We start from the raw sequence: 14,565 nt of genomic DNA, 5'->3' as shown, positions 1-14,565 counted from the left end.
CGCAGGCCTCTAAGAAAACTGACGGTATAAATTTCATGAGCGTTTTTTTTTTTTTGCACGATTTCACACATTAATTAATTATGCCGGGCAAATGTGCCCACACTGCATACAGCATAAAAAAAAAAACACACATATATTTAAACACGGAGACATGGTGACGTTGTTTTAAAAACAGCGGCCTGCGTAATGACCGTAACCGAACCGTGTGACGTGATTGGATTCCAACTGCTGTCACGCGGTCTTGCCGTTCGCACCGCGGCGCACGCGGAGCGACTGTCAAGTCCGTTTAGTCGGCGTTGTCCCACCCCTTCGCCCCATCCCTTCCCCCCACCCTTTCATTTACATCACACGGCGCGGTCGGATATCGCTCTGCCACGGTAGAAAATCAGATGCCATCGAGTTTACACAATGTTTGCTGTTTATCGCCAAAATATGCAATGGCAGGTCTGTGAAGTCTCTGTAGCGGTATCGCATATCTGACATGTCATTGGTTTTCCTCTAGTCTATTTAGCAACACTACACAAATAAAACAGAGAACTAAATGAAAGGTTGTCTGAGTCTGTCTGTATGTGTCAGGAAAAATAAAAGCCAAAAAAAAAAAAAAAAACCTTCTACAGAGGGAAAATGCGAACGCATATGATTCAGTCATTTACCTCCTGTTTCAAAACAAAATTCAGGACTAGTATTCATACTGCAATGATGAAAGGGTGGAACAAAACTAATATTGTGGTTTGTGTGAGGGGGGTTGGGTGGGATATGTCCCGGCATGTTATTCTTGTATTTGCTGAGGAGGGCTGTGTGGGCATGTAAGCTTTACTCATGGATGTAAGCTAACTGTGTTTTTAGCATGCTCCACCCTGTGGAATGTACTTCCTGAGCCAATCAGAGCCTCTGACTCACTCACTGCATTATTTAAGAGCAGTATTAAAACTCACCTCTATCATTATGCATACTCATAACTTCGCCATATTAATATCTCAGATTCTCACTCCCTCATCTATCTGTCTGTCTGTCTGTCTGTCTGTCTGTCTATCTATCTATCTATCTATCTATCTGTCTATCTCTCTCTCTCTCTCTGTCTGTCTATCTATCTATCTATCTATCTATCTATCTATCTATCTATCTATCTATCTATCTATCTATCTATCTACACACACACACACACACATATGTATGTATGTCTGTGTGTGGGGGGGGGGTGGCCTTGATATTACATTGTATTTTAATATGTGCTATATGAATAAAATTAATCATTATTATCTACATACTTGGTAGTCCATAATGTGTACCAGCGAGAGGAGCGACTTGAGGTAGGATGGTACTCAAATCTCATACAACTTCCAAATGAAGCCAGCTTGAAACCAGTGCTTTGGTGGAATCTGTGGTGGAAACCTTGAGGTTTTCTGAGGAGAAAAGAAAAAGTCAAGCCAAGTCAAGTCACTTTTATTTATATAGCACATTTGAAAACAACAGGAGTTGACCCAGAGTGCTTTCCAGTCGAGGCAGATGGATTACCAATACAAGTGTGCACAAATAGAAGGAATAAAGAGTGAAGGGAAAAACAGGGCCAAGAGAAAACACAGAGGAAAAATAAAAGCACAAGAACAGAAAGAAATAGCAGATGGAAAACAAAAATTTGACGACCGAGGTAAAACTGAGATAAAACAAATGAGCAAAAGGAACGATACCTAAAGAAAAATACATAGAACGATACACAATGATAAAATCAAAACAGTAAAATAAGAAATTAAGAAAAACTGAGTAAAATCAAGAACAGATTTGGGGGGGGTGGGGAAGAGAGAGAGAGAGAGAGAGAAAGAAATGAAGACGTACTGAATCCTTGAGAGGCCAATCAGGCAATAACGGAAAACTCTGTTTAACACTCATCAATGTTGGCCTCTAAAATACGATTTAACCTCAGCAAACCCCATGTCTGATCAATATCTGCTACCATTGATCTCTGATACTCAGGGAGAGTCAATGTAAGAACCTGATAGGGCTGATTTGATTGTCAGTATTTTGGAACAGTTAGCAGAAAGAGATGATAAGAAAGATCTATACTCAGAAAACATGGTGTGGTGTGGCCACTGGCATGGCTGGGGGGGGGGGGGGGGTAGAATTAGGCAGAGGGCAAAGTTACTACCCTCATTAAGATTGTTCTTTCACTCCAGGTAGTAACAGGAAAGAGGTGCTAACCTGTTCTGTCAAAACAAAAAACTGTTTTAATGTGTTCGGGCAGATGTCAGATGATAGCCAGTCCAAAGAATCAACATCTTTCTCGATTACTGAGTTATTTATTTGAGAACATGAGCTAAAAACAGCTCAAACAGGTATTAAACTAGTAAGTAAGTCAATAAACAAATAAAGAAACAAATAAATAAACAAATAAATAAAAGCAAACTGGAGGAGATCCAGTGACAACAAGCAATCAAGAGTTATCTGCTGAAGTATTCATTTGCATAAAGTAGCGATTCAATCAGTGTTCAAAAGATCTGTCCCCGTTTACCGATTTTTTTTTTCTTTAAAGAAAATGACAGCATTTGACAAGCACTTAAATCAAAGCTCAGTAAAAGAAATCATTCTAAGCATCAATAATGCTTTTAAGAACATGCCGGAGCAAACGGGCCCCTAATTAATGTGTCTATGTCACTGTTCTCCACTTAGTGACACGTCTACACGCATACGGATGGAGTCTGAGCATGCGAGAGCAGTTTCGTTTAATGAGACAATTAAATATTCCTATTAAAATGCAAGATTAGCTGTGTAAACGTGTATATATCACACAATGGATAGTGTCACACAATGGTTAAGTTCACGTTTTACCCTAGAGTCAGACTGAAAAAAAAAAAAAAAAAGATCACGCAAGCCTTACGTTTTAGGTCTAATAATCACATGCATATGTAAATCAGTGGTTGGGGGGATATGGGAGTTTGGAAGCAGATTCTCGTGATACTTGAAACTCAATTCCACTGACACCAAGAACGTGCGTAGCAGAGACCAATGCCCGTAATTGACCCAAATGGTTCCAACTAATCCCAGCGCATCTTAACGTAGTGTGCCGGCTCAAAGTGCTTTGAATCCAATGGAATCGGGCAGAGGAAATAATTGACCGACTAATAAGAGTGACATTTTGCCACTGCTTCAGCATGGAACAGCTCTCCAAATAACCTTCCATTTTCAAGTAGGCAGCATAATTAATTTCACAGAGCACATTAGCAAGCACGTGTTTTAGCCTCAGAACAAAGATCTCCTGTGGAGGTGTTAACTGTCTGGGAATAACTGAGATATTCAACACCTGCACGAATAACTGCATTTCTTAAATCAGACTTAGCACACAGTGTATTATTTCCACCTTTTTTTTCCCCCCCAATTAGCTCAAGAGAACTAATATGTCTTATTTTGGAGGCTGCGATCATGGGGCTTTTATGTCCGTGCACTAAAAGCACGGCCAAATTCAGTTACGACCTGAGACCTGACCCCCAAATTAGTCATTCATAGAGAAACTAAGTATTCTTTTCTCTGATGTGATTGAACCCATTTCACCGTGTTTCACTCATTCCCTCGTTTCCTGTAAACGATCTGAAAAAAAAAAAAAAAAAATCAAACAATTGACCCCAAAAGCGAACTAGCTAAAAGCAGCGGCCATCTTCCCTCGGGTAAACGGGAAAGTTCCTGCGGTGGGAGACGGCCGAGGATTAAGGACGGGAACAGGCCTTGGTCTCACACCCCCGGTTCTTCACGTCGTCTCTGATCTCTCCTGATCGGCCTCGACTCTCCTTCGAGCCCCGTTTCAATGAGATAGGGATCTTAAACGCTCGCTGAGTGCTCCCCCTTTTATCTGCAACAGCTGCTAATGTGTCTCATTACTCTAGCAGTTTCCCTCTTTGCAGTAGTAGAGGAGCGACTGGAGCGAGAGGAGAGAGGAGTCGTCGTGCTAACGCCAGCCTGCTCGGGCGGGGTCTGCGCAGGTGCAGCGGACAGTGTTTGAGCGTTTGGTTTGAAGATGGGAGTCTTTTTTTGTTGTTGTTGCCTTGTGTCGTCCTGAGGTTAACCGTTAGCCGCTAAGGTCACGGCCAAATTGCGAGCAAAATTCCGAATCGCAGAAGGATTTACCTGAGATTAAATGTGTGTATAAACTGCATTAGCATTCATGGCGCTGTAAGGTAGAACTGGGAGCCACTTAAATGTACCGAAGAAAGAAAAATGTCAGTGAATGCTCACTAAGACCAATTCAGCTGCCGTTAGCTTTGTCCTCCGAACAAGACCAACATGATCCTAAATGACCTGAGACCAAACACATTCAAAACCTTTGCTTTGGAAAAGAATTCTCCTGAGACTCTTTAAGGGGATTCTCTTACCTTGACTTGTCCCAATGGAGAGGCTAGTGGTTTCAGAGAAAAGGAATGAAGGAGGGTAGGCCAACGCTTTTGACAGGTGTGAGAGCTGGTTTCACAGCAGAGTAAGCACCAAATAAACACGCTGGAATTGGCGTGCGCTGGTGTTCAGAGCTCCACACGCTGAGTCTGATTGTGTGTGAACTGCAGTGCAGTTCTCTAACTGCGACGGATTGCAGAAGAAACCAGGAATTTAACATCTATCAGACGACACTGGTGACAATCAGCCTCGCGTGCGCATTCACACACGTGCACACACACACTCACGCGCACACACACACACTCTCTCTCTCTGTTTCTCCCTTACACACATACACACTCACATGCACACACATACGCAGAGTTTCAGAGCATAAAAGTCGACATATAAAATGTTTTATGTCAGAAAAGAGTGCTGAATCAAGTTGGTGAGCATATAGAGTATGAAAATGCAGTGCATATAATTCTCTGAATATCAATATGTCTCCAAGGCTCATTTTCATTTCTCTGCTTTACAAGAGCTCTGAATATTACATTGAGGTTATTAAGCTTCTGGAGAATTCAGGCTACTGTCTTCGTAGGGGAGGGAAATGTTTGATTCATGTGTTCTGACAGATTAAGTAGTTCTGCCATTGGGAAAAGCATGTAAATCAGCTCAGAGTTTAGCTTAATCTTATATGACGCAATTAATTATAATAATGTACTCTTAAATGCAAAGGTTTACTTGGATTTATTTTTTCTCTCTCTCTTTCTCTTCTGTTTTTTTTTTTTTTTACTTTGGTTATATTGGAACGTCTGTGCCGTACTGTAGACATTCAGAGGTCAGGTAATGGTAATAATTAGCCTTCAAAAGCACTACATCTAAAGCGCATTCGTTCCGTTGTCACTTTGTGTTTTTCTCAAACTTTCCCTCTTTGACAGAGATGAATGGCTGTAAATGGGACCTTCACATGGTACGTAGTCGGGAGTAAACGAACCACATCCAGGCTTATAGTCTTTCTACACGTTATCGGAGTAACTCTACTTTTCCACGGGACTCCTTCTTAAAGGGACAGCGCGCTCCAGGCGCGTTTCTCGAGTGTTTTATGTTGCTGGCAAAACACGCGTTCTCGAGTAGACACAGTCATCTGTGGCAGTGCCCACATAAGCGATTACATTACACCTGCTGAGGGCGACCAAAGCATGTCTTTTTCAGTTCAGTCCAAGGTTCTTTGGGTTATATATAGCAGGTGGAGCTGAATATTAAAAAAAAATAAATAAATAGCATCAATCTTGATATGCCCAAAACAGATGCAATGGAGCCACTGCTCCCCCACATGGTGGAGTCATGTAACTGCGCTTTCACCTTGCCTCTCTGTATTTACGGCCGAGACAAAAATCGATAGCCGCGGTGTTAGAGGAAAAGCGCCGCTCTCTCTCTGTGCTGGAAGAGAGGCAAAAAAAAAATGAGGACTTCACTGGCACCTGTTTCTCTCCCCCCGGTTGCACGGCTGAGCGGACCCGGCGATGGGATGCTTTTGAAAAGCCAAATGTCACACGGAGAGAACACAGGCGGGCGAGGGCAGGAGCCACGAGTTCAAGGCCATCCAGGTGTCCACCGTGCTTTTAAACTCTGTTACGGAGATCCTGACTTTCATAAAATGGCATCTTTTTTTTTCCCCGTCGGACGCAGCGGCGAAGGGTTGGGGTTTTTTTTTTTCCCTTTTTTTTTTTTTCAATACACAGCCTCTTCTTCTTCTTCTTTTTTTCTCTCTCATACCATTTATGTTATGAGAGAGGTCCATTTTGAAGCTTTAGCCAGAGAGAGCAAGAGACACACACACACACACACACACACAGACACAAAGATTGCCCTCTGTGGTGCGCGAGACACGTCAAAACCCATTGATGGGACCGGGATAAAAGCCTCATTAACGCGGTCCTTAAACACGACCTTGAACAGAGTGCAGAGTACAAGCTCCCAGGCTCCCAGCTCTTTTATTATAGCAATGAATACTTAGCCTAGCAAGAGGATTCCTTCCATAAAAAATGCCCCGGGACCAAAACCGTCTCATGATACCAATGATAAAGATCAAGCTCTTATGAGGAGAAGCATCCCCCTCATTGTTTGTAAGGGCTTTGAAAAGGCCAGGAAGCCATTTTTAGAACTGATAATGAAGCCGGCGCTGTGACATCAGCCCGAAAGAAAGCAGAAGACACAACAGTTGTCAAAAGCGATGAAAAAAATACATCAAAAGTCTGCTTTAATAATCGCAAAATTATATTTAAAGATCACACGAGAAAATGCTGCGTGCCTGCGAGCCAGGAGAACTACAAATCTTGTAAGTGTAGAGAATAAAATGATTTTTCTTTGTTGAATTATTGTAAACAGCTTGACAAACATGTGTTCTCCAGAGTGGTTGGAGTGATTTCTTGTTTGCTCAATGCAGTCACGCTGTGTCACCATGAAAAGAAATCAATGCATCATAGTAAACATTTGAGACCTAAGAATGCCTTCAGCTTTTGAGAGGAAAAAGGAAGATGGGGTGGGGTGGGGGGGGGGTAGATTATGTCATGTATCAAAGCCAACAGAACAGCTCTTGCAGAATGATTTGTACAAATAACCACCTATCTGACCTGTTCTATACTGATTCTCATTCGCATTGCAAAAAGAAATGGAAAAAAAAAAAAGAAAGAGAGAAGGAACACAAAAAAAAACGGTCTGAGCTGAAGGTCAAAATGTTTGCAGAGAAGGAGGGTCTGATGATGAGCCTTGGAAAGATTAGAAGAAGAGGGACTAATTTTACCTTGCCCCAAATGGAGAGCCGTGTATTACGATCCCACCTCTCAGTCCGCCGAATAGCGCTCTTCGTCATCGATTTAGAATAACGCCATTTTCCCCTTCCTGTACACAGCCTGAAATATGAGGACTCGCTGATACTCAGAGACAGCTAAAAAAAAAAGAGGTTGGGTGTGGCGCGCGCGTCCCCGCGGAGGTTAAAGACAAGGTCACGCTCAATCGACGAATGAACGTAAATAAAAAAGAAATGAAATAAAATAAAAACAGAGTTAATCACAATTTTTATCACCAATAAAAAAAAAAAAACCTAGCAAGCGTTAAGAGAAAATTTGGCACAGTAAAACACAGTGATAATGAGTAACAGATAAAGTGAGTTTAGAAATGTACTCTTTTCAATTATCAGCAAGCTGTTTCCGGTGCATCTGTTCCCAGCTATAAGGTGTATTAAAGCTTATCTGTGGAAGAGCTAATTAACAACAACAAATCTGATGTATTAAACAAACGGAGTCAATGTCATTCTGGCAAACGACAGACAAACAAGGCAGAACCTGGGGGTAAATGATTTTAAATACATCTATTATAATGACATCAAAGCTCAGTTTAAGTCTCTTTCCAAGCCAAATTTGGTGACGGATATCATATGTCTGTTTTCACCTTAAGGTGAGTTTTGTCATTTCTGGCTCTCCTGAGTCCAAAGATGGTCTATGAAAGTTCTGTGTTGAATCATTCCAGCCTTCATTCATAAACTAGCTTCAAAATAACTGGTCAATGAAAGGGGATAAACCAACCAAAACATCCATAAGGTCTGACTTGGACTGGACGAGGGGTTGTCTAAACTTCACAAAGATTCCTTGGCTAAATGAAATACAAGATTTGATGGTGTTATGGAACATGAGAGCCATTCAAAATGCAGAGTACGTGCCAGGGGCAGTTTGGAGTTGTAATTAAAGAAAATTTTTATTTAAACATTTGCTTGTGTGCAAGGGCAATACATTTTGAGTATTTTATGACATGACCTGCACAGTAGACCAGAGGACTTCGTTTGCACGCACAGCAACCACAAAGAAACAAAAAAATATGAATTTCTACCTCTAGGTTTCTGACTTTACAGTGATCCTCTGAGTTATCTATCTGAGGAACACACAGAAAGCCAACTGGTTTTCTGCGTCAATGTCAGAGTACAGATCAGTATTCATGTTGATTGCAGCTCACCAAACATTGTCCTCAAGGAATAGTTCGCTCTGATACCCCCAACATTGTTATGAAAAATCCTGATGAAACTTTAATTTTACATTTCGCCTCCCATCTAGCATCAATAATGTGTACACACTACAACATTTAACCACACTGAAAATAAAGCCATGCCGTTCAGTTACTGTGAACAAACCGAAAACATAATTAATGTGAGATCATTTGAGATGGAAACAGCATTACTGTGAAGGATGGATTAATACACCGTCTCATTTTGAATCTTTCCAACTCAATGGCTGATTAGTATGGCAGCTTCCATGCTACCCAAAATGGAAGAACTGAAATAGAACGAAAAATAAACAAGGACCACCAGAACGCAGCTGCCGCCCCCCCCACCCAACCCCCACCCTCCACCCCCCAGCACTTCCACCCCTCCCACCCCCACCCAAACGGAATAACTGAACGATTTACGTAATTCCCCGGAGACGGGAGCGACTTCTGTGCTTTATTTAAGACGGCGCGTTCTTCATTCTCAAAGAGATGGCACATATATTCAACAGAGCGGCCTCAAAAAAAAAAAAAAAAAAACAAACAACGTTATATATAGTGACATGCCCTGGATGTAAATGAGTATATTTTTGAACTAAAAACTGAATGAAAATATCATTTGATATAATTGAGACACAACCACCACCAAGACATGACAGGAGTCTGGGCTTTTTTTCTCTCATATTCCAAACCAAATGAGAAAAATAAGCACTTTTTAGAATAACAATGAGATTACAAAAGACTGCACAGTGCAGGCAGGTAAGATAAGGCTCTAATGTGTCTGGGGTTCAGGCTAAAATAAAGTGACATCAAAAGACAAAAGACGACAGCTGTGAAATTGATGTAATAATCAACAGCGCACGGTTAACTGCCAAACACTCACTGGAAGCTCTAAATATGCTTAAGCACGTTAACTGTAGAAAAAAAAAAAAAGAAAAAAAAAACAGCATCCAAGAAAAGGTTGTGTTCTTTTACTCCCCTTCACTCGATAAAGTCTTTCCCTCCATATGCTTCAAAGTGATTCATTCGAGACAGCACCATAAAAACCGTCGAGGGCAGTTCATTTTGACGCGTTCTCTAAATGACTTGTGTGTCTAATGCAAGACCCATGCCATTCTATTCAGTCTGAAGCTGTTTAGCCGAGCGGAATGAAAGGTGCGGAAAAAACGAGACCCCGAATATCCAACCGCAACACCCCGCGACTTGGCAGAATAGGTTACCGCCAAGCACCTTGGTGAACAATCCAGAACCTTTGAGATAGTTCAGTGAGTAACACGTCATGGGTCTTATAAACCGAAGAAAAACTTTCTATGGGCCCCATCATACAAACTACATAACATAATTATCCACCTGCTGCAGGTTCTGCTCAACTTTTAAATCTCATTAAACGTCAGTGTGGTAATGAGTCACACAGCGTGTTTCTCTCAGACTTAGCTAGCGCCTCCAGCAGCAGGCTACTCCTTCAGTTGAAAAAAAAAAAAAAAAAACACATCTCACTGCCTTAAGTGTACTTCTGTGTGACTCCTCTTTAAATGAGGATGGAACACCAGGACAGCTTCCTCCGGTTCTCCCGTTCACATTCCTCCTCCTACACACCGTACCAACACGCCTTTTATGACCACAATGTTCCAAAATGTCCTTTCCTATAGATCTTACGAGTCACTTTACTGCTGCTTTGAGCTAGCTAGGTCTGAATCATTTTATTCACTCGAGTTTTAAACCCACTTATAAAACATTCATCCCACCCACTTCTTGATATTAAAGTAATAAGGTAAAACAGTAAACTTTTAGTAAGTGCTAGACTGAAATGTTTGAAGCCTCTAGGAACAGTTCCTACCGAGTTAAACAAACTGCCAGTTCCATTATTGCTTGACTCTTGGAAAAACAAAAATCTAATATTCACAAGGAGGCAGCAGAGAAAGATGCCTGGCAGGCATGCTTGGATGTGGTAAAGACTTTTCAGTGATTTGACTGAGACCGTTAATTTTGTTGGATGATACAGCATACTTTCCAGGGCTCTCGTCAGACGACTAGTGTTCGAGCAAGCCAGGAAAAATGTATCATCTGACTTTTAGAAATACGTTCCTTCTGTATTTTTGAAACGAGATTAATATTTGATCGGGTCAAATACCACTGTCAAGACAGCCACATCTTACGTGTCTCTGTGTTTGGGATATTAATAATTTATTTGTTTGGTTTTTTTATCATGTGACATACCTGTATTCATTACGCATTGTAAAGTAAAAAAAATTGTAAAGCTGTTGCAGTTATGAATGAGAATGGTGACTAATGGGAAGCCAGCTAACTTGAAAATACTTATGAATACCTAATCAGGCAATGTGGCACTAAATTTGGATTGTGCACAATTTGTGTTTGGTTGTATTTTGAAATAACTTAAAACAGATGTTTAACTGGATACATATTCCAAATTCTGCCATCAGTGATTACTTTAATGAAGTGACAGACTTCAATACGGGCCAGTTAAGAATGTTCCAGTTGATGATGTGTGATATTACCAAACGAAACAAGAAACAGTGACAAATATGATGTATTGTTTTTTTTTTTCTTTTCTTTTCTTTTCTTTTTAGTTCAAAATGAGTAACACACACAACATCTCCTTCTGAAACCTATAAAGATGACCTCACATGTATATAATGGCTTCATACTAACATGTGTGCAATAAGGATTTGTTTTTCTGTCACCTCCCTTTGCGGTGGCATTTGTGGTACCTACACACCTTTTCAATAACCGCTTCATATGAAGAGAATAATCTCCTGAGGTCCATTCATTCATCTCTGTCTGCAAATATGAGCAAAGTTCCTTTTTTGGTGTGTCTGTTTTTATCGTGTCTGAGATGTCTACGTTTACATGGCATCAATAAAATATTGACCAGCACATATTCTTGTCTCACTGCAACTGACACAAGAAAGTTACCGCATGGGCTACTGCACGCATACACACCCTTTGCACGCACACACACACACACGCATGCACTCACACACAAACGCTACGCACACAAACTAAACACACACACACAGAGATACACACACACACAGTGCGATACAGATAAGATCACAGTGTCTCGCTGAGCTATATTCCACGCGACATGTTTCTAAAGCAAAGGTCAAGAGGTGAGCAAATTGCACACAGATGTGAGCAATGACATCTTTCTATTGCAGAGACCCACCAGCCAGACAAAGTGACGGCTTCAGATGCAGGCAGAAAAAAAAAAAAAAGGGTGGCCTTTGTTAGATAAAGCCTGTTCTTGAGAAGAAAAGGGAGAACGTTACGTATTAGACAAGCATGGCCTTGGATGGCACAGCAGTGGAATGCAAAGAGTGGACAAGAGAGAGAGAGGGAGAGAGAAAAAGAGAGAGAGAGAGGGAGAGAAAAAAGAGAGAGAGGGGGATAGAGAGAGAGATAGAGAGAGAGAGGGAGAGAAAAAGAGAGAGAGAGAGGGATAGAGAGAGAGCAGGAGAGAGAGAGGGATAGGGAGAGAGAGAGAGAGAGATCCCATAAAGAGCTGTTCTGTGCTATGGTGAGTGAAAGATGGATGACCAAGTTACTGTTCACTACAGATCGTGTGTTTTTACGGCAAACTGGAACTGAGTTTCAGGGTGTATTCCATTTCGACCTGAGGAATTCACTAACGGAATAGGATTTTCCAGCAGCGTAATGGGCTGTGGCGAAGCAGTAATAAATGTTTAATAAAGAGACATGTCTCCTTAATGTCCGTAGATGCACTTTCTGAGCAATGTAACAAAGTTATTATTCCTCCCTGCCTTTAAATAAGTACATTGACAATACGGTTCTCAGCTTTGTAAATTTAGTTAGAAAGGTGAGGTGAACAACAAAAGAAAGAAGTTTCCCTTTTTGCTTGCTTTCTTCCTTTTTTTTTTTTCTTTTCTTCAATGAACGCTGCAGAGAAACTGGGATATCAGTACATCACAAGTTTACAAAAACAAAGTTTCTGCCAAAAAGTTCTTTTTTTTTTTTTTTTTTTTGCTGAAAAATGGGGCAGATATGGATGGGTAGTTCAGGGAAACATTTCAGTTGGATTTTCAAGGTACCAGTTTACAGTTAAAGAAAGAGGACCTCTTTTTTTTTCTTTTTTTTCTTATTTCTGGAGACTCTCCCATTTCGGGAGAATGATTGAGTTTCTCCTTCGCCAGGGCCTAAATGGGATGCGGCACACTTTACCGGGCCCAGCATCCGTTCGGCAAATCGCAATTACGATTTCTTTTCCCCTCCCCGACGCTTTTTTTTTTTTCTTTTTTTTTCACTTCTGAGGGATATCCAATTTTCTCTCCCTTAAATAGTTTGTTCTCATTTTGTCTTGGGGACATACAGAAATTTCTGAAATTGTTGGAGCAGTGCTTCTGTCTTTGGTGTTCTGATGGGGTCTAGGTCCTTATGACATCATATTTCACCAAAAAAAAAAAAAAAACCCTGTCAGAAATATTGCCAGTTTGACATCAAACTGGTTGTAATCTTTGTTAGCAGATGTTCGGTTGTGTGTGGCTTTTATTGTGTTAAATAAGTCAAAAACAAAACTGAGAGGCGGTATTAATCTGGTTTCTTTTCTCTTAGCTTTTTTTGCTAATCCAAACGTTTAAAAACCCGTCCCATCGGCATGAACGATTAGAATAGTTCATTTGCGAGTTCAAATCATCATCTTTCATTTAAAATTGTTGCTCTCCAATGATTAAGTGTTTTTTGTTGTTGTTGTTGTTGACACATAAAAGTACAGTACAAATGAAGACAATCGCAATATCATCTATCAAGTGAGTCAAAACAGCGCATCAACACACATGGGACCGGAGAAAAGAACAATTTATCTGAATTCAAAAGCCAGCCCCCCCCCCCTCCTCTGAGATGCGATTCCTCCCGACATGACATATTCATGCATATTCATACATCGTTGAGTTATTACATGTGGTATGACTCTGAAACACATCACTTTCTCTCCATCATGTCACACAGTCGACTGTTTGTCTCTGTCTTATCCTCTTTCCATCCTGCCCTCTACATCAGACCAGGTTCCGTTGTTTAACTTTTACTCCTCTTCATCCTTCCAGTCACCCGAATTGGATTTCTTCTCAATCCACGGGAACTATTTGATCTTTGAACCGATTTATATTATCTCAGTGTCCTTGCTGTGGCATTGCCCTGGCACTGTGAGAAAATGCCCCCCCCCCCCCTTTTACTCGTGTCTCCGCTCCACACTGAGACGCTCTCAAGAGGTGTCGTGATTAACTCCTATTAGACTCAACATCCAACATAAAAAAAAAACAAAAAAAAACAAAAAAAAGAACCATCAGCTCATTCCTCAGGTTCGCTGCTAGCCTGCGTGTCCAGGACGAATTTTCTCCAGAAAATTTCTGTGAGAGGCTTTGCTTAATTATACTTTTGTCCTTATTAACTCGATTTCGATGGCTTCATTATATCCTTGTCCCCTGAAGTAAAATCGCCCCCCCCCCCCCCAAAAAAAACAAAATGACCTCGCTTAAAAAAGTGCTGAGAAGTGAGAGACGATGTTTGCAGTTTGATGAAGTTTTGTTTTTGGGTTGGTTTTTTCTTCATTTAATTTACGATACAGGTCGAGGTGAAAAAAGATGCTGTACCCAGGGTTCGAATTAAGGGGGGGGGGTGGGGGGGTCTGACCTGCCTAATTAAGACTTGGACACCCCCCCCCCAAAAGAGGTAAAAACAACAGTTTCGGGGGGGGGCAAAACATTTATATATTATATATAAAGTTGACCCCCACCCCCCAGACTGTCACTGTATAATTCACACTCTGGTTGTACCCTTATTACAAAAAAATGGAGAATTTGGAAACGTGCAATTGCTTGGCAGTGTCATCCTATAGGCTACATTAACATATTGCTAATAAACTGAAACATAAAATGAAAATGGTAAAATGTTCATGTGTTCAAGAGTATTGGAATTTGATTAATTACAGTTTTCACATTAACTGTTCCAATGGGTTCTCATTCACTATTCCAATCTCCAGCCCTATTATTCTCTTCAGTAAGATCTCATAGCAAGCTGTGATATTGATTTCTGACAAATCACCCATCATAGCACCAGTCTACAGACAGAGTGAAGTCCTAATAATGATAACACATTTCAGTCCCAGGCTTTTAAAGACTTTGTTCTTGGAAAGTAAAAAGC

The sequence above is a fragment of the Chanos chanos genome, chromosome 7 (assembly GCF_902362185.1).
Source record: "Chanos chanos chromosome 7, fChaCha1.1, whole genome shotgun sequence".
Lineage (NCBI taxonomy): Eukaryota > Metazoa > Chordata > Actinopteri > Gonorynchiformes > Chanidae > Chanos > Chanos chanos.
Note: the sequence above shows the minus strand (reverse complement) of the source record.